The 27,943-nt window shown below is 56.3% G+C and overlaps 1 protein-coding gene across 3 annotated transcripts in view; it reads left to right on the forward strand.

Moving 5' to 3' along the window:
* The window catches only part of INPP5A (inositol polyphosphate-5-phosphatase A), a 173,131-nt gene that overhangs the window by 22,653 nt on the left and 122,535 nt on the right, over window positions 1–27,943 (forward strand). The window lies entirely within an intron of this gene.

A 27,943-nucleotide genomic window follows, 5' to 3' on the forward strand; every position in this document is an offset into this window, starting at 1 on the left:
CAGCCCTTTCCAGGATGACTGCGTGGCTCCCGGTGAGTACGTGGCTGTGCATTCGCCGCGCGGAGGTGGAGCGCAAGCACGTTCGTGTTGGCGAGTTTTACAGCCGTGGCAGTGTTCTGTGTTGTAGTGAGTGCGGAACGTACGCGGGGTCGGACAAGCACGAGAACGTATCCGCGTGTTTGCAAAGATCATAATTACGGGTTGCTGTACCAAATAACTTAAAAACCAAAGCAGTTCTTTTCTCAGGACTGCTATTGAAAAGTGAAGTGTTGAGTGGGCGTCCCACAGGATAAAACCAACAGAAAAACGAGGGGAAAGCAGGGAAAACAGTGTCTGAATTCTCCGTGACACACGGATGGCTTTGTCGGGTGTCCTGTGTTTGCTGCTGAGGCAGAACTAGTAGGGGTTTTTATAGCTGGTATTTATTACTCTGTGTTTGGGGCCAGTTGTCTGGGAGATACTTGCATGGGGAGGCAGGCTCCATCCCCACCCTCCGCCGATGTCCTGAGGCCGGGCAAGGGGACCTGCCGCTGTGGGCCAGCAGGCCAGCAGCCCGTCCGCCACCACTGGCCTTCGCGTCCTGGCCTCCCGGCTTGGTGGCTGGAGTCTCCTCTCGCATCTCCTTGCTTCTGACTTCGCCCCACTTGTCGCTGTCCTCTCGGCGTAGTTGGAAGGTGGGGAGGCTTCTGGGAGTGTGGCCGCATCCTCCCGGGAAGACTGCAGTGGGGCCTTGAAGTAGCAGGCCACTGGGGAATGCGGTTTGTCCCAAATGCCCCAGGGCTTCCTCCTGGGCCCAGATCCGCCACTGCATGTTGTGAAGTGTTGGACGTGTCTGAGGCTGTGACCCCGTCTCCATGGGTGTGCGACCCAGGGTTTCCATGGTGGCCGCGGCCACGCCCAGCATGTTTGCTCCCACCTGAGCCAGGGGCTGTGAAAATAGTCCTCATAATGCAGACCCGGATCCAAACGCTTAGTCTTACTTGGAGGAGAGTGTGTATCTCAGGAGTGTTTTTTGTTTTTTTTTTAAAGATTTTTTTAAAAATTTATTTGACAGAGAGAGACACAGCGAGAGAGGGAACACAAGCAGGGGGAGTGGGAGAGGGAGACGCAGGCTTCCCGCTGAGCAGGGAGCCCGATGCGGGGCTCGATCCCAGGACCCTGGGATCATGACCCGAGCCGAAGGCAGACGCTTAACGACTGAGCCACCCAGGCGCCCTCAGGAATGTTTTTTAAGTGGCCGAGAACTTAAGGTTAAAAATAAATAAATAAATAGTCGGATGAAGGCAATGGAGAAATGTCCGTGTGATTCTGGGTCGTGTTTAGCGTGCCTGGCGGTGCTGGGACCCTCCGTGTGCTCTGCGAGTTGTGGTCTTTAAGATGGCTACATTTGGCTGCGTCTGGGGCTTCCTCGCTCATGTGGCACGTGTTCACAGAGCGCCTGCTCTGTGCCTGCCCCATGCTGGACGTGGGCACTCTGCCTCTGGGCTCTGAGCTGTGCTGGGAGGAGCCAGCTGCATAAGCCTGATGTGAGCCTCATGGAGATGGGCGCTGGCCGCTGCTGACCCAGAGATGGGGCCGCTCCCCTGGGAGCCCCCCTGCGGGCGCCCCCCTTGCGGAGAGCTCATCTGCCGGGCGCAGTAGAGACAGCAGTGAGCCGTTTCCACAGTGCTGCTTTACAGCTTCTGTGCTGAGCAGAAACGTCACTGCTTGTCTTATAGAGCGTTTTTGAAGGGGTGCACATTGGAAAATTTATTGTAATTCCAAACCTAAACCACTTAAGAAATAAGCCAAAGACTCTCCAAAGCACTTTCCATCCTTCACGTTTAACCCACAAACGAGGACGTGCAGCCTGCGACGTGGACGACACATACGACACTTGGGGCTGTAGTCGGTGCAATCACAGCCTCCCGGTGGCTCTGGATCAAGAGCTGGAGCAGGAGGCTGGGGCCAGAGCGTCCCTCTGGGGCCCTGGTGCAGCCCCTTGTCCATGTGCACACGTATGTGGGTGGTCCCTCCTCTTTCAGTCTCTGAACTGAGGCTCTGTCCTAGAGAAGACCCTCGCGGGGTGACAGACCGGGGGCTGTGGAACGCGGGGAGGGGCAGTGAGGCCTCAGCAGCCTGGCTTGGCCTTGGGCTCGTGCCGCAGGACTGGCCTCAGGGCGCGCCTGTCAGCTGGCCACCCGCAGTGCACTCCCTGGTTCTCCAGGGAAACCTATCAAAGTTCAATCTGCTTTGAAACATTGATTTGTTTGTGTTCAAATAATTTTGAAAAAATTAACAAAATGGATAAATTTCTAGCAAAATATTCACAAGTACACTGAGGAAGAGAGAGAAAGTTCGATTGGCCGGTTATTAGAGGAGAAAAGAGTGATGGACTTGTCAAAGCTTCAGCCCCCAGAAGTGCCAGGTGTCAGGGAACGGCCCACGCCAGTCCTGTGTGAACTGTCGCAGCCCCAGGGCAGGTAAGAACGCTTAGGGACCACGGAGCCCACGGAGTCCGCAGCACAGACAGCTGTCTGTACGTGTTCTCAGAAGGGTCCCACGGACCACCCAGCAGCAAACAGAGGCAGTCAAGTGTGTATTCGATGTGTAAGCGTGGTTTTGCATTTGGAAAAATTGGGTCACATAATTCAGCATGTTAGTAAGTTAATAATTTATCAATAGGAAAATATCCCTTTTTGGGTCATCTCTATAGATGCTAGAAATATATTTGATAAAATTCAACATGTCTTGATGAAACAATGGTTACTCTTAATAAAATTGAAACAGGTAAATATTTCCTTAATATTAATTTAAAACATGGAAATAAAACATTTCTGTTAAAGTCAGGAGAAGACAAAGATACTTGACATAAACATGATTATTTTAATTGTTCTAGAAGTTTTAGCTACTGCAATCAGTAGTTAAACAAGAAAAGACTATAAATACTGAAATACTAGAATGGAGAGAATTATTTACAAATGTGGTTATGCGCCTGGGAAAAAGTGGATTTACTGAAAATCTGTGATATGCAATGAAAGCATTTCATGATGGAATTAATACATAAAAGTCAATAGCATTCTTACACATCCAGACAGCAAACGGGAGACATGCCACTTGTGGTGATGGGACACAGGGGCATGGACTTGGGAGCGGTGATCTCTGTGTGAGGACGGTGCTGGAGTCACTGGAGACAATGTGCCTCTTAGGCCCGCAGAGACTTCACTTGTGCAGAGCTGGTAACTTCCGCGCGTCTGCAAAGCTAGCTTTTCTCCTGGGAAGCACGCTGGGTCCGTTGGGATGCTGAGGGTTGCAAGGAGCAGAATTCCTTACTGACGGGCCGTTGTGCAGTCGCACACATAGCAGGAAGTTTGCCGGGCAGGTCTGGGCAGCTCCGTGTGCCATCTGGGGGCCAGCTCCCCCGTCTCCATTCTGCCACCTCCCTGTCCCTCCAGTGAGGGTTGGATGCCACCGTCAGATCCTCATGGCACGGTCTGCAAAAGCAGGAAGGAGGGACACTGGGTAGGGGTGGGAGCACACCCCCCTCAAAATAACCCTCAAAAAAAACCCCCAACAAAACCCATCTACTCATTCGGAAAGGTATCTGCACCCCCCATGTTCCCTGCAGCCTTATTCACAGCAGCCGAGACACCGATGCAAACCCAGTATTGCCCATCGATAGATGAGTGCATAAAGAGAATGTGTATATGTGTACGATGGAATATTACTCAGCCATAAACAAGGAGGAAATCTTTCCATCTATAATAACACAGACAGCTAGAGAGCATTATGCTAAGTGAAACAAGTCAGAGACAAATGCCATATAATTTCACCTACATGTGGAATCTAAACATCAAAACGAATGGACACAACAGAAATGGACTCGGGCACAGAGAACAAACTGGTGGTTGCTGGAGGGCAGGGGGGCTGAGGGGATGCGTGAAACAGGAAGGACCCCCACCCCAACATTTCCTGGGGCGACTTTATTTTTTTAAAGATTTTTATTTGTTTATTTGAGAGAGAGCACAAGCAGGGGGAGGGTCAGAGGGAGAAGCAGACTCCCGGCTGAGCAGGGAGCCCGATGTGGGGCTCGATCCCGGGACTCCAGGATCATGACCTGAGATGCTTCACCGACTGAGCCACCCAAGCGCCCCCCTGAGGCAACTTTCATGCAACTTTTTATAATTTGGGATATTTTATATTTGGGACAATTTTCGAATTACAGCCAGGTGGCAGAGAAGGTGCTGGTGTCCCCGTGCGTCCCTTCAGGTGAGCGTCTCATGGGACCATGGCACCTTTGTCAAAGCTGAGAAATTCCCGTTGGCACAACACCACTGGCTGAGCCACAGAGCGTAATAGGGTTTTTCCAGGTTTCCCCAGCTTTCACACGGATGTGTCTTTTCTGCCCCGGGACCCGGTCCAGGGTACTGCTCGGCATTTGGTCGTCCTGCCTCCTTTGTCCCCTCTGGACCCTGGCAGTTTCTCACTCTTGTTCTTGACACTTTGAGGAGACTGTTGGGTGTTTTGTGGGTGTCCCTCTATTTGGGTTTGTCAGGTGCCTTCTCATGATTAGCCTGGTTATGGGTTTTTGGGAAGAAGATCTAGGAGTTCAAGCAGTGCCCGCCATCTCTCCACTTCCCCTCCCTGCCCTGCAGCTGGGGCCAGTCACTGGGTGCACCCCACCCTTCGGGGGGGCACCTACGTGTGTTGTTTGGATTCTCCTGTAATTCTTCCTGTTCAGTGGACTCGTGGGTGTTCCATTCCCAGGGTGCAGTCCCACCGACTCCATGGGCCCCGGTGTGTAGAGGCTCTGATGACCCCAGGCTTGGCTGCTGGGAGTCCTTCACTCGGCTTACGTGCCCGTCCTGCTGGCTTTTTTGAGCACTTCCTGACTCATCTTGTATTTCTCCTGCCCCCTCCCTGGAGTCAGCAGTTCTCTCAGGAGTCTGGTTCTTTCACTGGAGAGTGGTATTTAGACGGGATCTGGGTGCCTGTGTGCTCATTACCCCTCGAGGGGTCCCACGCAGCTTTCCTGTCAGGGAGGGGATCTTCCCGGCCTCGGCAGGTCTCCCTGGGTTGTGTCTGGGCGGGCTGAGCCTTGTGCCTGCCCTGGCCAGATGTGGAGGAAGGCAGGATGGCTGTGACCCACAAGGCCTGGGTCACGCTGGGTGTGTTCGCAGCCGCAGACACCTGGGCTTTTGCCCCCAGACCATTTGCACTGCTTTGGAGTTTGACAGGCGAGGGAACGTGTGAGTGGCAGCCAGGAGAATTCTGAGAAAGAAGAGCAACGCAGGGGGCTGCTTCGGCAGGGACTCTGGATGGGTCGTAAGGCTGGGGGAGGCAGAGCGGTTTGGAGATGACGCACGGAGCGGTCAGGCGTCAGGCACCAGTCAGTGCTGCGTGGTGCCCTCGAAGTCGCTGAGGTTTTGAAAGTTCTCACCACGCAGAAAAACGTCTGTAACTGGGAGGTGCTGGATGTCCGCTAACCTTACCGTGGCGCTTACGTTACAGACACGTATTGAGTCACGCTGTACAGCGTTTGGTGACAGTTCCGTCGCAGTGAGGCTGGGAAAGAAGAGAGGTTGGTGGGATACGTTAGAAGCATGAGCGAGACACAGAAGCCTTTGAGAGCGTGGCGTGGGACGAAGGTGGTGTTCAGTCAGGGGAGCCCGCCTGCTCGGCGTTGGCGTGGACGCCCTGCCGAAAAATGCAGCCGGATCCCCTCCCCGGCCCCACAGCAGATGGGCTCGGGACGGGTCAGCGTGTCAGCACGGTCCATCAGGCCCAAGCGCGTCTGCTCTAGGACGCGCCGTTATCGTCTGTTCTTCTCAGAAAAGACAGAGAAACCACCATCAGCACAGAGGCAGGGAGCCTTCCGTGGTAAGGCGGGTCCCGGTTTCAGAAATGTGGAAGGTTTCCATGTGAAAACAGAAAAGAAACAGAAACAGTACCACAAGAACTAGAAGAAAAATCTGTCTCCGCACATGCAGACGGTTGCGCGCACACAGGGAATCCGTTGTCACAAGACAGCGGTAACTCCATGTTACAAATACTGGCACGTCCGTTAGACTCGAGACGCGGTTCTGGGCTCTGAGGAGACGCTGCTGAACAACAGAACCGAGCAGCTCTGAGCAGCTCCCCCCGCCCGACCGTGCGGTGACACGGTGCTCCTTCCTGAAGCCCGCATCTCCGCGTGGGACTGGCTGTGGGGGCAGCAGTGCAGGGCCCGTGTGCCAGGGCCCCGCTGACCTGCCAGCTTCATTATAAAGTCCCCGGGTATTTAAATAATGCTGTTCAATTTCCTCTCGATACAGAGTTTATTGAGAAGAGATTTAGCACGAATAATTCTCCTACTTTTTAAATCATCGCACGAGAACTTGGCACTCTGTTACAACATCTGGAAAACAGTGTTTGAAAATTCTGGCTGAAACAGCGGCCGTTCTTCCTAGTGTTCATCTGGGGCCGTCTGTGCAGGATCCAGTTAGGAGTTCGTGCACTTACTTCCCAGGGAAACCATTTTCACAGGCACTGATAGCAAAGTTCTCATACTTCGCCCATGGTTCCGAGCAGCATCGTGAGGTCAGCAAAGTTAGTAACTTGTCTTTAACTGAGTCTTTGAGTTTCCATTCCAAGCAAATTGTTAAGAATCTTCGTGGAACAATGGAAACTTAGTTTTAATAAAGATTGAAATTTTATTGCCAAAAACGTGTAACTTCATTACATATATTTGGCAAGAGTGAGGCGGTAAATATAGATTGCAATGATATGTTATTTGTATTGTTTTGAAATTTTTTTAAATTTAGGACATCAGACCTGTGCCTAGATCTAATTTCACAGAAGACGGCATCAAACTCCGAAACTTGCCACATCTTACTCTGTTAGATTGTCATCACTTCTCTCGGGTTAATAATTAAGTTTTATTTAGAAATGTCTTATTCTGAGGCTGACTTGGGGGATTCACTAGGCATCGCCTCCATGGTGAGCACACATTGGCACAGTGGCTGTGACCCCGCGATGTGGCCACGGCATCCCTTGAGGTGGACGGAGGGTTTTCCTTCCCATTAGCCTACCTTCTGTGCAGCACCCAAGGCCACGGCAAGAGACAGGCGCTCAGGTTTTCTCTCAGGCCCTGACGCCCCCCGCCTGGTGCTGCTGGGAAGAGTCACCTTTGTCCTCCCATGGAACGGCCTTCAGTCTTTCTTCATCTTTGGTATTTGTTTTTAATACTCTGTTACACATTTTTGTGTTTCCGAGTACCAGCATCCTTGCTTCCGTTTCTCCAAGGATTCCGGTGCACTAACGATGGACCCGAGGAGCCTGCTAAACCGTTGGGGAGTGTCAGTAACCGTAGCCTGGGGACACGGTGGTGGTGATTCTGGAGGGGCAGGGCGACTGACTGACCCTGGGTGTTTCCCAGCCATCAGGACAGTGGGAGGCCGACACCCTCCAGCACTGTGCCTGGTACAAGGGGTGTCTGTTGGCCTCACGTCCTCACGTGCAGATGGGAGTCCCTCCTGGGCGCCCTGGGCCATCTCCCGCTGCCGAGGGAGCATGTCAGCATTCCAGCTGCTGTCCTAGCTGGTCTGGCCGAGGAGTGGAGACCAGATACCACCACGTGGGGGACTCAGGCCTGTTCAGGTCAGGCCACGCACCTGCTCAGCCTGCCTGCCGTGGGCTCAGGCCCCGGGAGTGCAGGGAGGCAGTGGGATGAGGTGAGGGAGAGATGGTGAGGGTGGGCAGCAGAGGCTGGGGACCGGGCCACTGCCCAGTGGGTCTGAAGGTGTGCGTGGAGGGGAAGGGAGAGGAGGCCTGCCTGGCCAGCCCCCCATCACTGGCTTTCTGGGTGCTGCCCCCTGACAGCCTGCTGGTGGCCTGTTCCCCACCCACTGCCACCGCGTGTGGTTGTGGTAAGTGGGACTGGCGGTCATGAGACTGTCACCAGTGCGGACCTAAGCAGAGCTGTCAGGGAGCTTAGCTAACTTAGTGAAAAACAGCCGAGTGGTAGTGCATACTTTGAGAACTTTGTGTGTATTGAGCATCTGGTACTCCTAGGAGCCCTGGAGAGCGTGTGCTGTGTCGATCCCATTTCCACGTGGGATCATGTGGACAGTGAGGGGGCTGAGGTTCGAGCCCAGCTCTGGGCTCCGGGTCCTTCCTTACTACTGAGTGTGGGGTTCCGATGGGGCTGGAGCCGCACGTGGTGCGGCCCTCCCTCCATGCTGCTGGGGCTCCCAGAGACGCTTCTCCCTCCCTCTCCAGCTGTGTCCCCCGGGAACTGGGCAGCCCGGGCTGGCAGGGTCATGGGGCTCTGCTGCCCTTTCCTGTGCCTCCCTGCTTAGGAAGGCTGCAAGGCCTGGGGATAGGAGCTCGAGGCAGGATCCCTGGATCCAACGTGGAGTCACAGATGGGAATTTGAAAGCTCTCATCTGACAGCAGAAGTGCCAGTTGAGCAAAGTCAAGCGCAGAGAGCGACGGGACCCATCTGAGGAGCAAGGGCTCTGCAAACCCCCAGGTACGCCGACCCTCGGTACACTGACCCAGGCGCCCCGACCTGGGTGTGCCTCGAGGCTGGAGTCTTCTGATGGAGAGAGTTACTGAAGGGAAAACGCCCTTGGTCCAGGGACGTGTCCATCAGATACTCTAAGTGTCTTTCTCAGCTGGCGAGACCTTTCTGGCATGGGGCCAGGGTGCTGTGGGGTGTCTGCTCACATGTGGACTGAGGTTTTCCCTGCGGTTCATCCGCTTCGTGGAGGAAGCCGAGGTGTTTGGCCCGTGGCAGAGGGCCGCCAGGTGCTGGTTGGTGCTGCGTGAGCAGGGGATGGTGTTAGGGGCACTCAGAACCGCTTGTCTCGAGCCTGCAGGGTCCTGGGGGGGTTGCCTTTTGTTTGCTCTTTGTGGTGTGTCTGGCTCTTACAAAGTATTTCTGATGTGGCTCCTTGTTCTCTGGTCACACAAATAGCTTACGTGCACCTTCCAGCTTTTGTTGGTTGTCCCTGCAGCTGGGATGGACTCAGAGGAAACCGGGCTGTGGGAAGGCCGAGCCCTGCGGGAGCCCAGGCCAACTGCATGCCTGGCCCTCGGCCGTCTGTGTGCTGGGAGCTGGGGTCCAGGTCCTGTGCCCCCGAGGGCCGAATGGTCCAGATGGAGTCATTTCCAGAATGGGAATGAAAGCACCTTTTTGAAGAAACGTCAGCAGAGCTAATTTTGTATATGGCTGCTTTTTGCAGAGACTCAGGTTTATGGAGATGTTGCGGTAGACGTTGTATGAGCCCCGTGAAGATGGTGGTCATCTGTTTCCTGATGTGCCAAGACTAGGGGGTGAGTGAGTGGAGGCTTAGGGAGGCTGTCTTTCCCCCTTATTTTACTTAAGGGGCCCATGAAAGGGACTGTACGGGGGCTTCTGGGCAATGCTACCCAAAGCTCTGGGGAAGGGAACAGCCCTTGTGGACGGGCGCGGGGACACAAAGTAGGTGGGACACTGATTTTCTGGGGCCAGAAGCCTTACCGCTGAACGGAAAATAGGAAGTGTGTGTGCTTCCAGGGCCTACCCCTACCGTCAGGCGTTCAGGGGCCGCGGACAGGGGCCGACATTGTCTGCAGCATGACAGGAACTCCTTGGAGCATGTGAGTGGGAGTGCTTCCGTACCCTGGAATTTTAAAAGCCCCTTAGACACGTTTAATGCTGACTTTGGGACCACGAAGTGGAGGGTAAGGTCCTGGCAGAGGTAGGGTTCCAGGCTCCCGGCCGGCTGTTTGGATTCTTCTGCACGTCATATAAATACTTGTGCTCTTCTCTAGCGGTCTGCTGTTTGCACGTCTGTGAGGGGTGCCCGGACCCCCCCCGACGGTGGCGTTAGGACAACACCCGCGTTCCACCTGAATGTTGGTACTTTTTACCCGACATGTGCATGGCCCAGGACCTAACAGTGCGGTGGCCTCGTCCCAGGTCAGGTTCCCACCCCCGCCAGCTCACTCTGCTCAAAGTGGGTGGGGGAGGGGTCCCACAGCCGGGGCGGCGGTGGAACCCACAGGAAGGAGCATGCCCGGCGGACTGTCGCCCACAGGAGAGCGTCAGTCGGGCTAGAAATTGTAAAATTAGTAACCAACCATCTAACCACACCCACAATCACTTGGAAACCAGTGAAAGGGGAGAAGAGCAGCATCCCCCACTCCCCTAACCAGACCACAAGCACTTGAGTGCATTTACTTCTAGGCTCTTTCCTGGTAGAAATCCGTTTATTTGAAATTCTGTAAGCCATGTTTACATTGGCGAGAAGGAATCAAGCATGAACTTAAACAGTTGGCTCATGGGGCGCCTGTGCTCTTGGCCCCTGGGGCAGCCTTTCCGGCCAGCCTTGCCCATGCCTTGAGCTTCTGTGTGGTTGTGTGGCCGCGGCCCTGGCTGGTCAGGGGTTCGGAGGACCCCAAAATGTTGCCTCTCTCTGGCTTCTTTCTTGTGCAGTTGCTTGCTTCTCGTACTTGCTGGTGAAGAGCCCTCTGCTGTAACTGCGGCTGTGGTCCTTGTGACTCTGAGAACCGTGCACAAAGGTTCCTTTTGTGCTGGGAGCTGGGGTCCGGGTCCGGGAGCTGTTCCTGTGCCGCCGTACTTTCTCGGGAAGTGATTTCTCCCTGCTGCCCACCCCAGGTCCCCCCACCGCAGGTGCCCAGTGCTCCCAAGCTGCTGCCCTGCCCCCCCAGGTTCTGTTCTCTGCACAGGCTTGGCCATGTCGGTAGGGGCTGTGTGCACAGCTGAGGTGCTTGAAGCATCAGGCTGCAGGGCCAAGGCGGGGTGCCCGGGGTCCAGTCCCCTCCCCGTGAGGACCGGCGCTTGTCCTGTGCTATCCAGTGATGGGGCCCCAGGTGTGTAGGTTTCGGCTGTATTTGCAGGGTGAAGGGTAGGTTCAGAATGGGGTGATGTGTAAGTGTGGACAGTGCCCTTGGGCTCGGACCCAGCCCTGGATGGAAAGAGGGAGAGAACACTTGCTTCAGTCCCCCGGCTGTGGGCGGCTCCCCAAGGCCTCGCTGGCTGGGGAGGGTCCAGGCTGGGACAGTATTCTCCTGCCCATCCGTCCCTCTCCCACCCCACATTCTCCCTGCTCTAGGGGCCTAAGCTGCACACGATGCAGATATTTACCTTTTCACTCTATTGGCAGTGTGCATGTTAGCGTATTCTAGATTATCCTGGAATACAAACTTGTATGGGTTATTTCTCAGCATTAAGCGTTTGCCTTCTGAACTGAGTAGACCTCTCCATGAATCATGTCTCACCAGCGCCAGTGGGAGCACACGCTCTGAGAGTGTGGGCTCTGTCCTGAGGCCTGAGGTGGGCCGGCGCCTGAGTCTCCCCATGCTGTTGGGCTGGGCTCTCCTGTGGCTCTTCTCTTCTGCCCACAACCCACCAAACCGACATGAGCTCACCAGTGGGCCCGGATCTGCAGTTGGGGGAGACTCTGTCACGCATGCTGCAGACCCTGGGGGGCTCTGGGACCTGGGAGGGGGTCCTCAAGGTTTGGGAGGGCATTGACGTGTGTGTGGGGGTTCCTGGCCGAGGCAGGCGCAAAGCAGCAAGCTGGAAGGTGCGAGGGCGTTCCAGGCAGGGCCGCTGCGTCTGGAGAGACGCTAGAGTGACCAGCTCCGTGGGCCCCCTGCCCACAGTGGCCCTGGAGCCCGCCGCTGCAACAGCCCCCTGGTCGTCCTGCAAGCTAGCTTGCATCATTCATACTCGCATCTGAGATGAAATTTATGTGGGACGTGGGGTCCGGGAGGCGCTGGGAGCCTGACTTCCGGCCGGTGCCTTCTCTGGGTCTGCGACTTTGCACATCACACGTTTATCTGGGGCCCGAGTCCTGGGGTGGAGGTGGCCAGGGGAAGCCTGCGTTTCTGGGGGCAGAGTGCATCTGACCGGGGGGCTGGCCTCGGGGCTGGAACTGGGGTAGTGACATCTGTGGGGCAGGGACCCAAGGGGGGCCGCGGGGCTGAGCGGCTGTGGCCGGGCGGGCAGGAACAGGCACAGACAGCCATTTCTGTCTTGGAGATGGTCCTGCATCTGTAGGCAGGGGCGGTGGTGGTTTCCTGAGCGCGTCTGGACGCTGGGCAGCACTCTGTGTCCTCCCATGTCACCTCTGTGTCTCGTGCCAGCCACGTTTGCTCCCGATTTCAGAGAGAAGCCTGGGCTCCCTGTCCTTGAGGGGCGCAGTGGCCGCACTCGGGTCGAGCTCCGAGGAGCAGTGACCGTGAGGTTTCTGGGGTAGTTTAGTTGTGAGCATATCGGCCAGCTGTCACAGTTTGGCCTCACTCAGAGTGTTTTGAGATTGGGCTCAATGTTGAACTTGAATGTAAAGAGGAAAACCGGGTTCTGACCCTGAGATGTTAAGACGAGGGCTGTACCTCACGCACGTCTCCTGACTGTGGTCCCGCGTCAGTGAAGGCGGACAAGACCCTCGCGTTGTGTCTGTTTCCACGCTGTGACACGTGGCCCGTACACGACCAAAATCGGGCAGCTTCACCCCCTCCAGAGCAAGACGTGGCCGTGGAGTGCGCTTCACGTGTCTGTGGTGGTGTTTGTAGTGCGAACAAAAGCCTTACAACAGCGCACGTGCGCACGGGGAGCCCTTCAGCTGCTTGTCCACGTGCATGATGACTGTCCGGACGGAGACCCCTGGCTGGGGCAGGGGCTGGGTGTGATTGAGTCCTGGGAGACTGTGTGGAGGGGTGAGGCCTGTCACCGGGTGCGCGGGGGCTGGGGGTGGCAGGCGGTGGGGGACGTGGTCTGGTTCAGGATGGCCTGGGTGTGGGGCCAGTGGCCGTGGGAAGGGTCCCGCCTCTGGCCACGGTGCGTCACAGCCACCTCTTCCTGGCTGTGGGACCTTGGGCCAGCCGCTTGTCCCCATGCCTGTTTCCTCCTGGGGCCCGGGAGCCGGTCGCAGGGCCCGCCCCCTCAGGCAGGTGTGAGCCGCTGCTCGGGGCTCCCCTGCAGTGGCCTCTGCAGAAGGACGCACTGCAGACATGGCTGGGGATGGAGGCTGGTGGGGCAGCCCTCGGGGTCTGAGGGGGCAGCTGGGGCTGTCGGTGGCCCTGACGGGGGAGCGCCGCGGGGAAGTCAGGTCATGGCGCACGTTCCCTCGTTGGAAAGTGGCTCCAGCAGGGTGAGCCCCGTGGAAGCCGTGGGGACGCAGGGACGGATGGGAGGGGGCCCTGGATGCGAGGAGCGGGTGGAAGAAGGCGCGGAAGCAGGTGCCCCGACTGCAGGTCCGACGACTTGAGCCTGTGCTCTCTGGGAAGAGTGGCCCCTGTGCACCCTGAGGACTGCCCAGGTGACCTCTCCTGGCCCTGTGCTCTCCGGGTCGCCCTGGGTCGGCTTCCAGAATCCTCTGTGTACGTGGGGTGGAGGAGGCGGACTTCATAGTCTGCATGACTGTCTTCCTAGCCACCTGCCCTCCAGAGGTTCTCCGACCCCGCTGTGGTGGGGGGTGCCGCTCTGCACCACCTCGGGGTTTGAGCACAGAAGCGCATCCACGTTCAGTGGATCTGTTTCCGTGGCGGGGTCATCAGGGCTGCGCTTTGTTTCCTTAGTCCCGGGGCCTCTGCTAGAGCCGGGTGCCCGCAGGGCCTGCACTCCTGTGATCCTTTCCTGATGGACACCAGGGAGGCCACAGCCGCGTGGGACACGGTGGCCAGACTCGTGCCACAAGCAGGGTGGGAACGAGTTTCCTGGTCTTGAGTGACAGCTTCACTTCAGGAAGCTGCTCTGGGCCTCTCTGTGGCCTGCTGCCCACCCAGTGTGGGGGTCATGTTTCCACGGCCTTCAGCCTTTCTTCCTGTGTCTGGGAAGCTTCTACCTCTGGGGGCAGGTGGGGGTGCTCAGCGTGGCGCTGCCCTGCGTGACCCATGTCGCTGCCCCCCATGCAGGGCCCAGCGCACCTCTCCGTGCCCACACGTTCTTTACTGCAGGTCCTTTTTTGTCCTTAATAGTCATTTTGGAAAAGGGCGTTTTATGAGTTCACTTATAATTTCTTTGCAGGAAAACATTTTTTAGTTTTTGCTTTGGGTATCTGATTTGTACAAAGTGTGTGTTTCAGGATTTTGGAGAATATCAGCATCCTTCGACCCTCTTCTGGCCCCCTGGTCTCTACGCCGCTGCCCCGTGCTGCCCGGTCCCTGCCCAGGCCCATCCTGCCTCATCTCGCCCGTCGGAGGAGGCGTCCCCTGCAGGGCTCTCTGGAGGGTGGGGGCCGTGCTGTCCCTGTGCATCTGGTCCGTGGCCTCCAGCTCATGCCGGCCGGGGCGTTTGCAGCACCTGAGCCCCCGGCTCTGCCTCCCCGTTGCGGCCTGTCGTGCCCAGATGGGACGCACGGGGCTCCGGGGGTGGTTCTGGGTGGGACGTAGCGCCAGCGCCCAGCCCGGCCCCTCTCCTGCAGCACAGGGACCCCGCGAGCCTCGGCGGGGAGGTGACACTCGGCGCGGCCCGGGGTGTGGCCCTGTCGTGGTTGCCACAGTGGAAAGGAAGGAGCCGGAAGGATTTCACATGTGTTTATTTTACAGGGGCCCTATTTTTAGACTTGTTATTTTGGACTTGAATTTTAAGATTTAAAAAAATGAGACTCAGAATTAGCATGTCTGATTGTTGGAGGAAGGATGTTTTGGGCTCGACTGCTTCATGACTCTGACTTTCCGTGGTCTCCCTCGTTGGCCCTACAGCTGTCCAGGGTGACGGAGGCAGCTCCCTCCGTCCCAGCTCGGGCTGCGGGGGGGGCCCCCTGCCGCAGAGACCCTACCCCTGGCCACGGTCTCCGGCTGGCGGGGCTCACTGGCGGCTCCGGGTTGGGCTGGATCAGCTTTTCCTGAGGCTCACGGGCTGCGCTGGTGGGTGTGAGAGCGGAGTCGGGGGCAGCATGCAGTGGATTCTGTTTGAGGAGGAGAAACGCAAAACCTGCTGTCTCCTAGAGCTGGCCGCGCTTTGTGGAAAAAGTCACCAAAAGGGCCTCACAGACCGTCAATTTCAGCCCTTTCTTGTTTATTTTTAAACTCTTTCCCGACATTTATTACAAAATTTCCAGCATACAATAAAGTTGAAAGAATTTTTCCGCTAATACTGTGTATCAAGCACCTGGGTTCTGTCATTAACATTCTCTTGCACTTGTTTTAGGACACTGATCTGTCTTTCCGTCCATTGATCATTCTTGTCCCTCACGCACTCCCGAGTAAATTACAGACGCCAGCCTGCTTCCCCCAAGTACCCCAGTAGAGTGTCATTAGCCAGAGTTCAATATGGCTGTAGATTTTTCTTTTCATAGAACATTTACATGCGGTGAAGTGTACAAGTTTCAGTGTACATTTGCTGAGTTTTGACAAGTGGTTATGTTTAACCCAAACCTTTATTAAAATGCAGAATGTGAGTGTCGCCCCACAAGTTTCCCCCACACTGATCTGTGTCCTAAACGGGAGCCAGGCCCCGTTTCCCTCTAGCTCAGGTTAGCCGTCCAGGGGCGTCCCGCCAGTGGGTCCCAACGGCTCTGCTCCGTTGTGTCCGTCTGTCCCGGGGGTTTGGAGATGAGTCTTGTCACCAGCACCAGAGTTTGCTCCTTCTTGTCGCCGGGGACTGTTCCTTGTGCGTGTTTCTGGCCATGCCTCGGTCGTCTAGCCCTTCTCCCGCCGACGCACACGGGGCTCTTTCCACACTTTGATTGTGATGAGCAGAGGCTCATGAACATTCTTGTGCAAATCTTTGTGTGCACATGTTTCTGTTTCTCTTGGGTAATTCCACCCGGGAGTGGAATTCGTGGGTCACGGGTGGGATGTTTTCCAAAGCGATTCACGCTAACGACCCGCCACCAGTGTCCGGAACCTCTGGCGGCTCCTCACCGCTGGTGGAGGTCAGGGTTGGGTCTTGTAAATCTGGGCCGTGCTGGTGGGCATGCGGTGCTGTCTCAGTGCCATTCTAATGTGCGTCTCCGTGATGACTTACGACGCCGAGCTGCTTTCGAGAAGTGCTTCTTGGCCATTTGCGTACCTTTTTTTTTTTTTTTTGGTACAGTTATCTGTTCCTATTCTTTGTCTATTTTTTATTGAATTGTTTGAGTTGTAAGAACTCTTTGTATATCCTGGAGCAGTCCTTTGTCAGATACCTGTTTTATGCACTGGCTTGCCATTTCATTTCCTTACTGGTGATTTCACTGACCAGCAGTCTTCAATTGTGATTTTTTTTTATGATTATTGCTTTCTGTGCCCTAAGAAATCTGCCTACCTCCAAGTTGTGAAGACATTCTTCTCTTCGCTTCCTTCAGCTGTATGGTTTTATCTGTTATCTTTAGGTTTTTCGTTCATCTCAAGTTAATTTTTGTGTATGACGCAAGGTAGCGGTGGAGGTGTGTTCTTCCCTGTGGGCATCCGCCAGCCCACCGCCAGTGGGCCACGGTGGCACGGTTGTTGTGGTGAATCGTCGTGCAGGTGTACGTCTCTTTCCAGACTCTGTTCCGTTGTACTGATGTGTTCATTGACTGTGACTCCAGGACCACCTCCTTGATCGTGATGGCTTTTAGTGAGGCCTGAGCTCGGCCTCAGTCTTCACCCTGCCTTGGGTATCCTCGGCTGGTTGCGTGTCCGCACGGGCTTCCTAGTCCGTTGGTCGGTCCCTGCAGGGGACCCACGGGTGAGTGGGGGGAGCTGACGTCCTGGCCGTGCTGGGTCTCCTGCTTGCAAAGACCACAGGGGCCTGCGTTTACTTAGCTCTTCATCTCTCTTAGCACCGTTTGGTGGTGTCAGCCGAGAGGTCCGTGTCTTTTGTTAAGTGTATTCCTACGTCATCTGTGTTCTTTGTGCAGTTGTAAGTAGCATTTTTAAGCATTTCACTTTCCACTTGTCTGTTGTTGTACGGACGTGCAGATGAGATTTCCTGTATTGATCTGTGGCCTGTGACGCAGCCGGCGGAGTCCCCGGGGCCCGTGTGTCCGCAGTCGGGCCTGTGTTGATAACTTTCTTTGGTTCCTGATATTGGTCACTTGTGTACTTTTTTTCAGGATCATTCTACCTGGGGGTTTATCTGTTTTCTCAATTTGTTAAAGAGCCAGCTTTTACTTTTGTTATTTCTTCATCGCTTGCCGCCTGCACTTCTGCTTGAGGTTCAGGCTGTGACTTGCCCCCCGCCCCCGTGCGGTCGGGAGGGGCACTCGCTTGGGCACCTGGCTCTGACCTGAGTGGGGACATGTCTCTCTGTCACTTTTTCATGGACCTCGGGCTGTGTCCATGTTGTTCAGATACCACACTGCTGTTCTCCCCTGAACTCTGCATTTATGTTATTTTTTCCCTCCTGGGAATTCTTGTCCCCTCCACAGCTGATGTTTACCCACCAAGACCTGCATGGAGTTTGGCTCTGTCTTTGAGGACACCTCCCCCCGGCTGCGTGAGTGGGGAGACGTGGGGGAGGCGGCGCTGCGGTCACCTCCTCACGGCCCTGGGGGACTGCATCCTTCCGTGGGGATCACAGTGGGGGATGGGCCGCGTGAACCTGAAACCCACGCTTCTGTGTGTGGATGAGTGATGACATATGGGAGTGTGGAAACCCTGTCATGTAGCGAGTCGGAATTGACCGTGGCATTTGGGAACCGGGCAGAGGAAAGTGCGCCGAGAGGCCTGTGTTCCCCCTTCTGGACCCTCCATGGGAAGAAGCAGCATTTCTGACTCTCAGTTACTGCCTTTGGGTTTCTCCTGCGGCAGAAGTACGTGCCGTCGTGGAGGGAAATGGGGGCACGTGCTGGGCTTTTGGTGAGGAGTGCACGCGGGGCTCCTGGTCCACTGCTGGGCTCACCTGCTCGTGGGGGACGTGGGGCTGTGGTCCCGCCGGCTCTGTAACTTGTCACGGGGCGCTTTGCAGGCTCTCTGACTGATGTGCCGCAGGGCAGGTGATGGCGACCGCATAGTCGCTGGGGGTTGGCCACCGGGCGCGGGAACCCCACTGACGGCATCGGAGGCTCTAACTGTACCTTCTGCTTCGGGCGCTGAATTTCCCACAATGTCTGCAGTGAGTCTGGTTCGTGGTTGAAGAGCCGTGTCCTTGTGGACTGGCCGGAGAGATGCTTGTCCCCGCCGGAGGCCACCAGACCCTTCCCACCCATGCTCTCCTCTCGTGTTTCCAAACACAGGTGCGCAGCTTGAAGTTGGAGGTTCAGATTTCACCATCTGCAAACCCGGGGCGTGCCCCGCTTCACCCCTTTTCCCTCCCCAGCCCCGTCCCACTCCGTGGTCTCACGCAGGTTTGCCTTCAGCCTCCAGGTGTGACATCAGGGGGGCCATGGGCACCTTAACGTTCTTCACTTCTTGGTCTTTGTAAACCTAGTTGGAAAAGAGAACACAGAGAAGCCCCGTGAACAATGTGGTACGTGGGCTGCTGGTGGTGGAGGAAGGACGGGGAGGATAGTGGACGTCAGTGTCCGAGTCTGCCCGCCGAGGCCCCGGTGTGGGGGCAGCAGGACCAGGGCCTGGGGGAGGGGTGCGGACTGTGGGACGAGGGCCCCACCCCTCCTCAGCGCCCACCTCGGGGCATTCCCACCAGAGTCCCGATGGAGGAGGAGTGCAGCGGGGGAGGGGAGCCCTTGTCCACGGGCGGGCGTGCTGGGGCCAGGACCAGGCGCGTTCCCATGCACTGCCTCACGGTCCCCCGCTGGCCTTCTCGTTCTGCATCTGGTGGGCAGGCCCAGCTGGGCACGTCCCTGCTGAGAAATGGTCTCAGCCCTGATGGCTGGCCTGCATGGCAGGTGCCCACGAGGCAGGTCCTTTCAGTTTGTGTAGACCATTATTCCAACTTAAACCTCATTTATTTCTTAAAATTTGATCCTGAGTGACTATGAGTTGTCATTTTGAATATATTATGTTCCAGGCCACCCCTGAGGGGAAATGTTTATTTTGTGGTAAAATTCATCAAGCCCTTGTTCCCAGTGGAGTAAGGTTTGAGGGCACACGTGTTTGTGAGAAGCTCAGCATGACTCGCAGGACTCGAGCTGGCTGTTGTTTACTGGGAGAGGGAGTATTTCGGAGCTGTCCTCCATGGGAACACCTCTTGCTGTTCCCATCCCACTTTCCTGTGGACGCTCCTGCTCGGTCAGCCTTAGTGGCAGGAACCGTGTCCCGAGAGTAGGCAGGGCCTCTGCTGCGTGCAGGCCGCGGGCGGCCCTTGTCCTCGCTCCTCTCCAGGATGTCCCTAACCGCCCCGCCCCGCGCTGTGTGCGCTCCTCACTGGTGGAAGGCCCACCGTTGCTTCCTTTTACCGAACTATTTTTAGCCTCAGGGTATTTATGAATGCATAGACAAGATTTCCTTTCTTGTGAAAGGAAACGGTTTTCTGCAGGGATAAGCGTGTGGTGTGGGGCAGGATTTCCCGGGGAATCGGGCGGTGCGGACCAGAGCCCACCCCATGGGCGCGTCCCCGGGAGGCCGTGGCCCACTGTGTGCACAGGCTTCAGGAGCCCTGTTTGTCTTAAATGACTTGTATTGGAAAGTTTTAAGGAAGTATTTGAGAAAACTGAGTTTCTGGGCTGGCATACCCAGTCTGGGCACCCAGGCGCCGTCGCCACCACTGGCCAGGCTTGTGCTAGCTGGTCGGGCTGCTGCCTGCAGGACTGCCACGGGTCGAGGCGGCTTTGGGCTCATGCCTGCCCTGAGCCCAGTCCTGCTGGGGTAGCCGGGCCAGAGCCCCGTGAGCCGACCGGCAGTATGGGCACCACCCACTGGACGGGGTTCAGGAGGTAGGCGCGGCGCTCGGAATGGGGCGAGCTTCCCCGCATCCTGCTGCCGTGCTCATCCTTGCCCTGGAAGGTCTGTCCGATGGCACTGCCCTCCCGCCCCAGGTGAGCGCTGCAGGGGGCTGCTCCCTGTCCATCCTCTGGCCTCACAGCAGCGGGGGTCTCCCTCCTGTGGTGGTTGCTTCTGCTTCCCGTGAAGCCCAGGCCTTGGCTTCCTTCCTAAGGAAGTCCTCCTTCCAGATGTGTCTACAGGTTTTAGCGATACATCTGGGCTTAGTCAGTGTGAGCTTGAGCACCTGCTGCGTTTGCTGCCTACGAGGGTCAGGCAATGAGGACATGAGCAAGAGAGAGGCAGAGACAGACACACAGACACAGAGAGAGAGAGATGGGGGAGGGGTCCCTGTGTCCCTTCTTTACAAACTGGTCTCGGCCGGGAGACTACAGCCAGGACTGGACGGGGTTGGCACTCCCTGCCCTCCCTGGGCAGACAGGTGCACCTGTGGTGTCCTGGGGTGGGGGGAGTGACTGTTGCCTAGCCATCCACGGTGGGGCACCTGCGGCCTCCCCGAGGGCTGAGACCCAAGTCCGAGGGGGCATGGGCAGCGCACGGGCCACCACGCAGTTCTCTCAGTGCCCCACGCGCCACACGTTCAGCAGTAACGTGCGTGTTTACTCTATTTTATGGATTTTAAGAAGTACATTTTCCCTGTGTTTCATGGATTTGAACATGTACATTTTTGCCTCATTTCATGGATTCTGAGAAGTGTATTTTTCACTTTGCAGGATCTCTGAATTGAGAAAGGCCTTTGAAGTTTGGAGACTCCCGGGGTGGCTGACAGGAGTTGTGTGGGCTCAGGGACCTGTGGTGCTTGTCACCGGGAAGGCGTGCTGTGGGGAGGGGACTCCCAGAGCTGGGTGCGTGTTCTGTGGTCTGACTGTCCTGTCATCTCTGTTCCTGCCAGCGCCCTAGGCTGGAGGGGCCGGGTCTTGCCCCCTGTGAGGGGAGCTGGTGTTTGGATCCCGGGGCCCCCTCTGCCTGCCAGGTTTGCCGTGCTGCACTCTGAGCTGAGTGCCTTCTCTGTAGCTGGTCCAAAGATGACTGGGGTCGGGGGCGAAGCAGCGGGGAGCGCTCAGGGCAGGGAGTTGCCGCTGGGGCTGGCGGTGGGGCTGGCGGTGGAGAGCCTGGGTGTGCAGGCAGCCGGCGGGGCTGACATCAGCCGGAGGGACGCCAGGAGGTGCAGTGGCTCGGACTGGGACTGCTGGCCAGGGTGGGCGGGATGAGCCCGCAGGACCAGTGCTGTTCTCCAGGCTGGCCACACTGCCACCCTTGGGGGACCGCTGCAGGGTCTGTGGGGATGGCCCCTGCAGGATGCAGAGACAGGCGAACAGCGGTGTGTTCGCTGAGAGGCCAGGCTGTTGCCAGGGATCTGGGGCCACACCCCTGGGCTGCACTCTGCTCCCTGCTTGCGTCCTGCCAGGGCCTCCGGGTGCAGGGCCAGTGGTGGGGGGGGGGGCCCTTAGGAGGTAATTGCGAGCATCATGATGGTTGTAAAGATGTCACAAAGTGGGACGGTTTCCCATCCAAGCACGTGCCCCTCTCACTGGGGCCGTTTCTCCTGGAAACAAAGGGGTCTGCGTTCCTTCTGCAGGCACGGTGCCCGGTTGCCTCCAAGGGCCTCCGTCACCAAATTTTGCTTTTCTCCAGCACGTATTCGAGGGCACGGCCGAGCTGGAGATCATGGTTCTTTGGTGTGTGGTTCTAGGCGCTGACTCGGTGGCCCACTGAGACCACTTGCCTATAGGGCGCTCCTCCCTCGGAGCCTGTGTGTCCCGTTGGGTGCGGGCCGGCCGCGCCGGGCAAGGACGCCACGGGCAGTGCCGGCGCTCCCTGCCCCGCCCAGGACGCCTGGCTGGCAGGCTCTGGTCTGGAAAGAAGGTGAACATCTTCTCAAACATGTCAGCGAACTTGGAGATCTTTTCTGGATCCATCTGTTTGGGTCTTTTGCTCATTTTTGTATCACATCTTTTAAAACTTTTTCAGTATTAGGAAGATCAGCTCTTCGTGTGTGGCTGACTGCGCACGTGTTCTCGGTCCCTCCGACGTCTGTCCTTCCATTCTGCACATGGTCCCAACTGCGGCAGAATGTGTTGTCCTCTTTAGCAATGGTGTTTGGACTCTGAGTCATAGTCTGGCCCTGTGAACTTTGGAGTCGGTGTGCCGAGTTTGGGCCGTGGGGCCTCGCCGGCTGGTGTGCAGGGCGTTCTGTGCCCAGCGGTGCGCAGCGCGGGGCCGTCATCCCTGAGGGCCAGGGGATTGTCCCTCAGACTCGGCCCGGGGTCGCCTCAGCCAGGGTGGTGCTGCTCGTTTTCTCGGGCACAATTTCCATACTTAAAAATGTATTCCTGACTTTTATCTTCGTTTACTGTCGCTGGTGTAAATGGGATTTTCTTTCTCAGCGTCTGGTGGTGGTTTCTGTTTATGACAGCTGTCGATGCTGTATTGTAATCTTACATCCTGCTCTTTTTCCTAAATTCTTTTATGTTTGTGTTAGTTTCATCGCTGACCCCAGTGCTTCCCACATGCTGTCGCATCTCCCGCAGCTTCCTGGTGGTGAGGCCTCGTGCCGCTCTCTCTCTCGTCTCCACGGTGTGGGGTCTCTGCCCCGTTCCTGAGCTTGGCGGGCGCGCCCGGCGTTTCCGCACGGGACAAGGACAGGCTGAGGGCGGGGCGTGAGTGTGTGCGCCTAACACACGTTCTGTGACGCTCAAAGCCGTTGCTCCTGAACGAGGAATAACAGAAGTAAACATTTCATCAGGAAGACCTCATACAACTGTGTCATAGACTGAAGTAACACAAGAAGGATAAATATAGACCCAAATCTATTGTTGAGTTAAAAAAACACCAGAAAACCAGTGAATTAAGGAAATGTTGAGAGCCATTTATTTGAGTATGTGAAATACTTACTTGATAAAGGTGGGTGTTTGAGGCGGGCGGGTGAGCAGACAGACTAGCCGCACAGTAGCTCTCAGGGACCAGGGTCACTCGGACCTTCCACAGCCTGTCGCCAGACGGCGGGTTCACCGTGAGGGCACGCTTTTGAATTAGAGCCTCCCCGTAGACCTTACACCACAGTAAAATCTGAATGCTGAAACACTTAAAGTGACATTTATTTTATTTCGTCGTGCCCATCCCGCACCTATTTATACTGCTGAGGACGTGTGAGTTTTCTGCCCCGTGTGGCAGTCCCACAAGCTCAGTGATTCGGCACAAGCACCATGTCTCTCTCATTTCTGTGGGAGGACGTCTGGGCCCTCCCGGCCGCGATCTCATCGGGAGCGAGATGTGCTCCCGAGCTCCCCCGGTTTTGGCACAAGTCATTTCCTTGCTGTGGTGGGACACCGGGCAGGCTGCTTCCGCAGGCCACAGCAGAGTAAGAGTCCTCTGCTCCCCATTTGTGACCTTTAGAGCCTCCTGTAAAGTGCCCCCCGACGTCCGAGAAGGCCAGACCGACCCAGGACAGCGCCCCATTTGATTAACTGAAGATCAGCTCATCTCAGACTTCAATTACCTTTGCTCCTGGTATCAGCTGATCAGGGCAGTGACACATTTTCATGGGCGCCCGCATTCCGGGGAGGGGTTCTCTGCGCACACAGGGGTGGGGCGCGTGCAGACGCCACGGGAATTGACAGCCACTTCCTGGTTCATTAAAACTGGGTCATTAATGGTTTTGCAGACTTTTATTGGAGAACTTGGTTTACTACTTCTCCGTGTTTCTTTGTGCAAATCTGCAGTTTTTACCTATATAATTTTCCTTCTCCCTGAAGAACTTTTTTTTTTTTTTAGATTTTATTTATTTGGGAGAGAGAGAGAGAGCATGAGAGCGGGGAGGCTCCCGCTGAGCAGGGAGCCCGATGTGGGACTCAGTCCTGGGACCCCAGGATCACAACCTGAGCCGAAGGCAGTCGCTTGACCCACTGAGCCACCCAGGCGCCCTGAAGAACTTTTTAAAACATTACTTTTAGGGCAGGTCTCCTGGTGATGAATTTCCTCAGTTTTGTTTGTCTGAGAACATCTTTATTTCTTCTTAACTTCGGGGAGATAATTTTGCTGGATGCGGAATCCCGGGTTGGTGGTCTTCCTGCTCACCTCCCGTGACCCTCTTCTTGCCTGCATGCTGTCCAGAGGCGCCAGAACTCCTGTCCCTGTTCCTTGTGGATCAGGTGCGCGCCTGTCTCTTCCTTCATCGCAGACGCTCTTTGTTGTTGACGTTCGCAGGTTGAATACTGTGTGCCTGCAAGTAGGTTTTCTGGGATTTATGCCACTGAGTGTTTTCCCAGCTTCCTGTATCTGTGGTTTGGGTTTGTCATTAATTTTGAAAAATTCTCAGCTGTTAGTGCCTCACAAGTGTTTCCCACTCTCTTCTGTCTTCTTGCGAAGCCCTCATTAACGGGAGACTGTCTCTCAGTTCCTGGATGTTCTTCTCTTTGCATTTTTGCTTGGGAAGTTTCTGTTGATGTGTCTTCAGGCTCGCTGGTTGTTCCGTGTCCAGTGTGTTAATGAACCCATCAGTGGCTTTCTTCATTTTTGTCACAGTGGTTTTGATGTTAGTATTTCCTTTGGATTCTGTCTTAGAGTTTCCATCGCACTGCTTGTGGGACTCCTCTGTCCCTTTGTGCTCTCCACGATTTCCATCAGAGCCCGTAGTCTACTCTGAATAATTCCCTTTCTGACAGTTCCAGAATCTGGGTCATAACCGGGTCTGATTCCAGTGTATTTTGTCTTTACACTGTTATTTTCCCTTTGTCTTTTAGTCTGCCTTATAATTTTTTTTTTTTTTAAAGATTTTATTTATTTGACAGAGAGACACAGCGAGAGAGGGAACACAAGCAGGGGGAGTGGGAGAGGGAGAAGCAGGCTTCCCGCGGAGCAGGGAGCCCGATGCGGGGCTCGATCCCAGGACCCTGGGATCATGACCTGAGCCGAAGGCAGATGCTTAACGACTGAGCCACCCAGGCACCCCTGCCTAATAATTTCTTGCTGAAAGCTGGACTCGAAGAGTTGGGTCACAGGAGCTGAGGTCGTGGGAGGCCTTCTGTTAATCTGGTGAGGTTCTGGGCCATGTTCACGGTGTGCTGTAGCTGTGGTATTGGGGTCCTCATGTTCATCTTTGGGGTTCCCTAAGGACTCCTCTGGGTGGTCTGTGTCGTGCCCTATGGGGCTGGAATCTGCTGTCCCTGCACCAGGGCCCTGTTGGTGTGGGGGAAGGGAATGCTCCACAGTCTGTGCCTAAGTCCCGGACCGTTGGCATGCCTGTGTCCCTGTACTGTGCCCCCCACATGGGGCTCCCCCTCGTCTGTCCCTTCCATGCGATAGGCAGGCAGCGTGGGGGGGGAAGCACCCTTTCCAGGGGTGGGCTGAAGTGCTGCTAAAGTCTCTTCCCCAGCAAGGTGGCCTTCTGGTGTGGAGAGCGCCCTGGGTGTGTTTCCCCGTGGCTCCTCCTCCCGTCCCCCTGCCGGAGCCAGGAGAGGGTCTTTTCTCCAGGGATCCTTCTCTGATCTAGACAGTGAGTACCTGCTAAGACACCTGCAGGTAAAAACCTACCCAGACGTGGGACCCTCCTTGAAACTGTGGTCCTGAGGAGCTGCTCATCACACTTGTCTGCACTCAGCTTACAGCAGTTTATCAAGTGACTGTTGGTGTCCTCCCACTGGGGTTTGGCTCCAGCGTCTTCTCCTCCAGGAGAGCAGGTCTGGGCTGCAAGTCTCGTGTTCTCCTGTCTCTCTGGACTTGGGGTGGCGGTTTGCCAGCCCTCCAGCTCTCTGGCAGGCCCGAGAGAAGTCAGCGTGAGGACAGGAGTGGGACTCACACGCCTTTGCGGTTCGAGCTATAATTGGAGTCCTGACTGACCTTTCCAGTTGCCTGTAACCATAACCAGGACTGCCAGTTCCACCAGCGGCTGTCCTGAGGTCGAACCCTCCGCGCATTCGTGGAATAGTCCACCCGGTTGTGGCGTGTGAACCCTTAATGTGCTGCTGCATTCTTTAATTTGGGGTATTTGTATTGATGGCCGTAAGTGGGATAGGTGTGACGTTTCTCCCCTTCTGTGTGTGCCGTCTTCACCGTGTTTGTTCTCAACATTACGTTTACTTCATTACAGGGACCTTAAGCTCCCTTCTTTTTCTGTAGAGTTGCTGCCCAGTAATGTGGTCACCAACTCTATGTGACTGCTTAAAATTAAGTAATATTAGAAATTCAGCTCTTTAGTCACACCAGCCACATTTCAAGTACAAATTTGGCTAGTGCAAATATAGCACGTTTCTGTCCTCACGGAGGGGTCTGTTCAGCAGTGCTGATCCCTGTGTCAGTGGACACGTTCTGTGATCTGCACTGCGCAGCCCTGGGGCCTCGGGGCTCCTGAGCAGGTGCGTGTGTGTGTGCGCGTGCGCGCGCGTGTGTGCGTGTGCACACGTATGTGTGCGGTGCATGTGTGTGCGCATTGTGCACACGTGTGTGCGTGCACACGTGTGTGTGCGCGTGTGCACGCAGTGGGGGCACATTTGAATTGTTGCTCTTTTCTGGCTTATTTGTAGCAGCTTTTCCTGCAGCTTTCATGTAATCCACGAATAGTTCTCCGTTTGTCATTCCCTCTTACCGTTGCGTATAGTGGCCAGTGGTTATTTAAAGTGTTGTCACTGTGTCTTGAGCACTTTCATTGTTTGTCTCTGGTTTAAGCTTTTAAGACTAAGTTTAAAAATATGAAAGTAAGGTACGGTGATTATAAGCGTGTTAGAAATGAAGAAAAAAAAGTAGCGTTGGCGTTCTCTCCTCCCTCCCGGGCAGGCCCTCACGAGCAGTGGCGGGAGCTGTGTCCTGGTCCAGGAGTTGTGCGGCTGGGTCTTCTCCTTTGTCTCAAGGCTGTGAAAGGTGGCTGTCACCCTGGTGTGCCCTCTGCATCCTCCCCAGAGGGGACAGCTCTGCCCTCGGCTCTTTTGTGCTCGCCAGGACTGGGCTGGGCTCGGGCAGGGGCTGCTGCTTCCTGGGTGCATCTTCCGGGCCCTGGCACAGGAGGTCTCTTCCTGTGGCCGCCGTGGGCCGGCGCTGCTCCTCTCCTGGCTGAGGCACGGCGCTCCCCGTGGGGGAGCTGTGCGGCCACTGTAGCCCATCACCCCCAAGGAAAGCTGGTGCCCCTGAGCACTCTGCTCTCTGTCTGCGTGGACCGTCCTGAACGTGGACTCACGTGTTATTTCCCTTTTGTGTCTGGCTGCTTTCACGGAGCGTGGTGTTTTTGAGGCTCACCCATGTTGTAGCAGGTGTCAGGGCTGTGTTCCCTTTTAGGGTCCAGTAATCATCCTTTGTGTGCATGGACGACGCTTTGTTCGTCCATTCATCCCTGGGTGGGTATTTGTGCCATTTCCACCTTTTGGCGACCACGACCAGCGCCTCCCGAGAGTGCTGGTGCTGATTCCGTGCGCGTGTTATGCGATCACGTGCAGACCGTGCTGCACTTTGGGGAACCACCGGACGTCTCTGCAGCGTCGGTGGGCTCCCGTTCCTCCACATCCGCCCACACCACCATCATCCCTTTTGATTTCAGGAGTCCCGGTGGGTGTGCCGTGGCGTCTGTCCCCGCCGGCGGACGATGCACTGTGCCTTTCCGTGTGCTCGTTGCTCATTCTGCCCAAGCCTGCCCAGTTTTTATCTTTTGGGGGCAGCTTCCTCCTCGCTCCTCTGCAGGGAAGATGGTGGGGTCTGAGGGGCTTGCTGGGGGAGTGGGGGGTGCTGGCACTGGGCCGGTCCCCTGAGCTCGGTCCTGGTGGCGAGCAGGCCCCACACCTGCCTGGACCCTGGGCCCCGCCTGTGTCGGGCAATCCTCAGTGACCCCCTCCGGAGGCCTGCAGGCTGTCCTTCCACAGCCGGGCTCCTTCCCTTCATGACTTTGTGTTTCAGGACGCTGGCAGAGGCAGCCGGCCACGGGTGCTGCGACTCTGGGTCGTGGGGTGCCTCTGGGCTCAGGGCAGAGACCTCTGGGCTGGGCTGGTTCTGTGTTCCGGGGTGTGAGAGCGCGTGCCGTTGGGTTGTCGTCGTCGCGGTCGCGAGTGTGCGGTTCTGCGGTGGTGGGTCTGTGTCGTCCCGCGCCAGGTCTCCCGAGCGCCGTCGTCCTGCAGACAGAGCGTCGAGTGCCTTCCTGCCTAGTGTCGCCCGCACTCCCTCTCAGTGCCTTGTCCGTGGT

Source organism: Phoca vitulina, unplaced genomic scaffold, assembly GCF_004348235.1.
Source record: "Phoca vitulina isolate PV1807 unplaced genomic scaffold, GSC_HSeal_1.0 scaffold28, whole genome shotgun sequence".
NCBI lineage: Eukaryota > Metazoa > Chordata > Mammalia > Carnivora > Phocidae > Phoca > Phoca vitulina.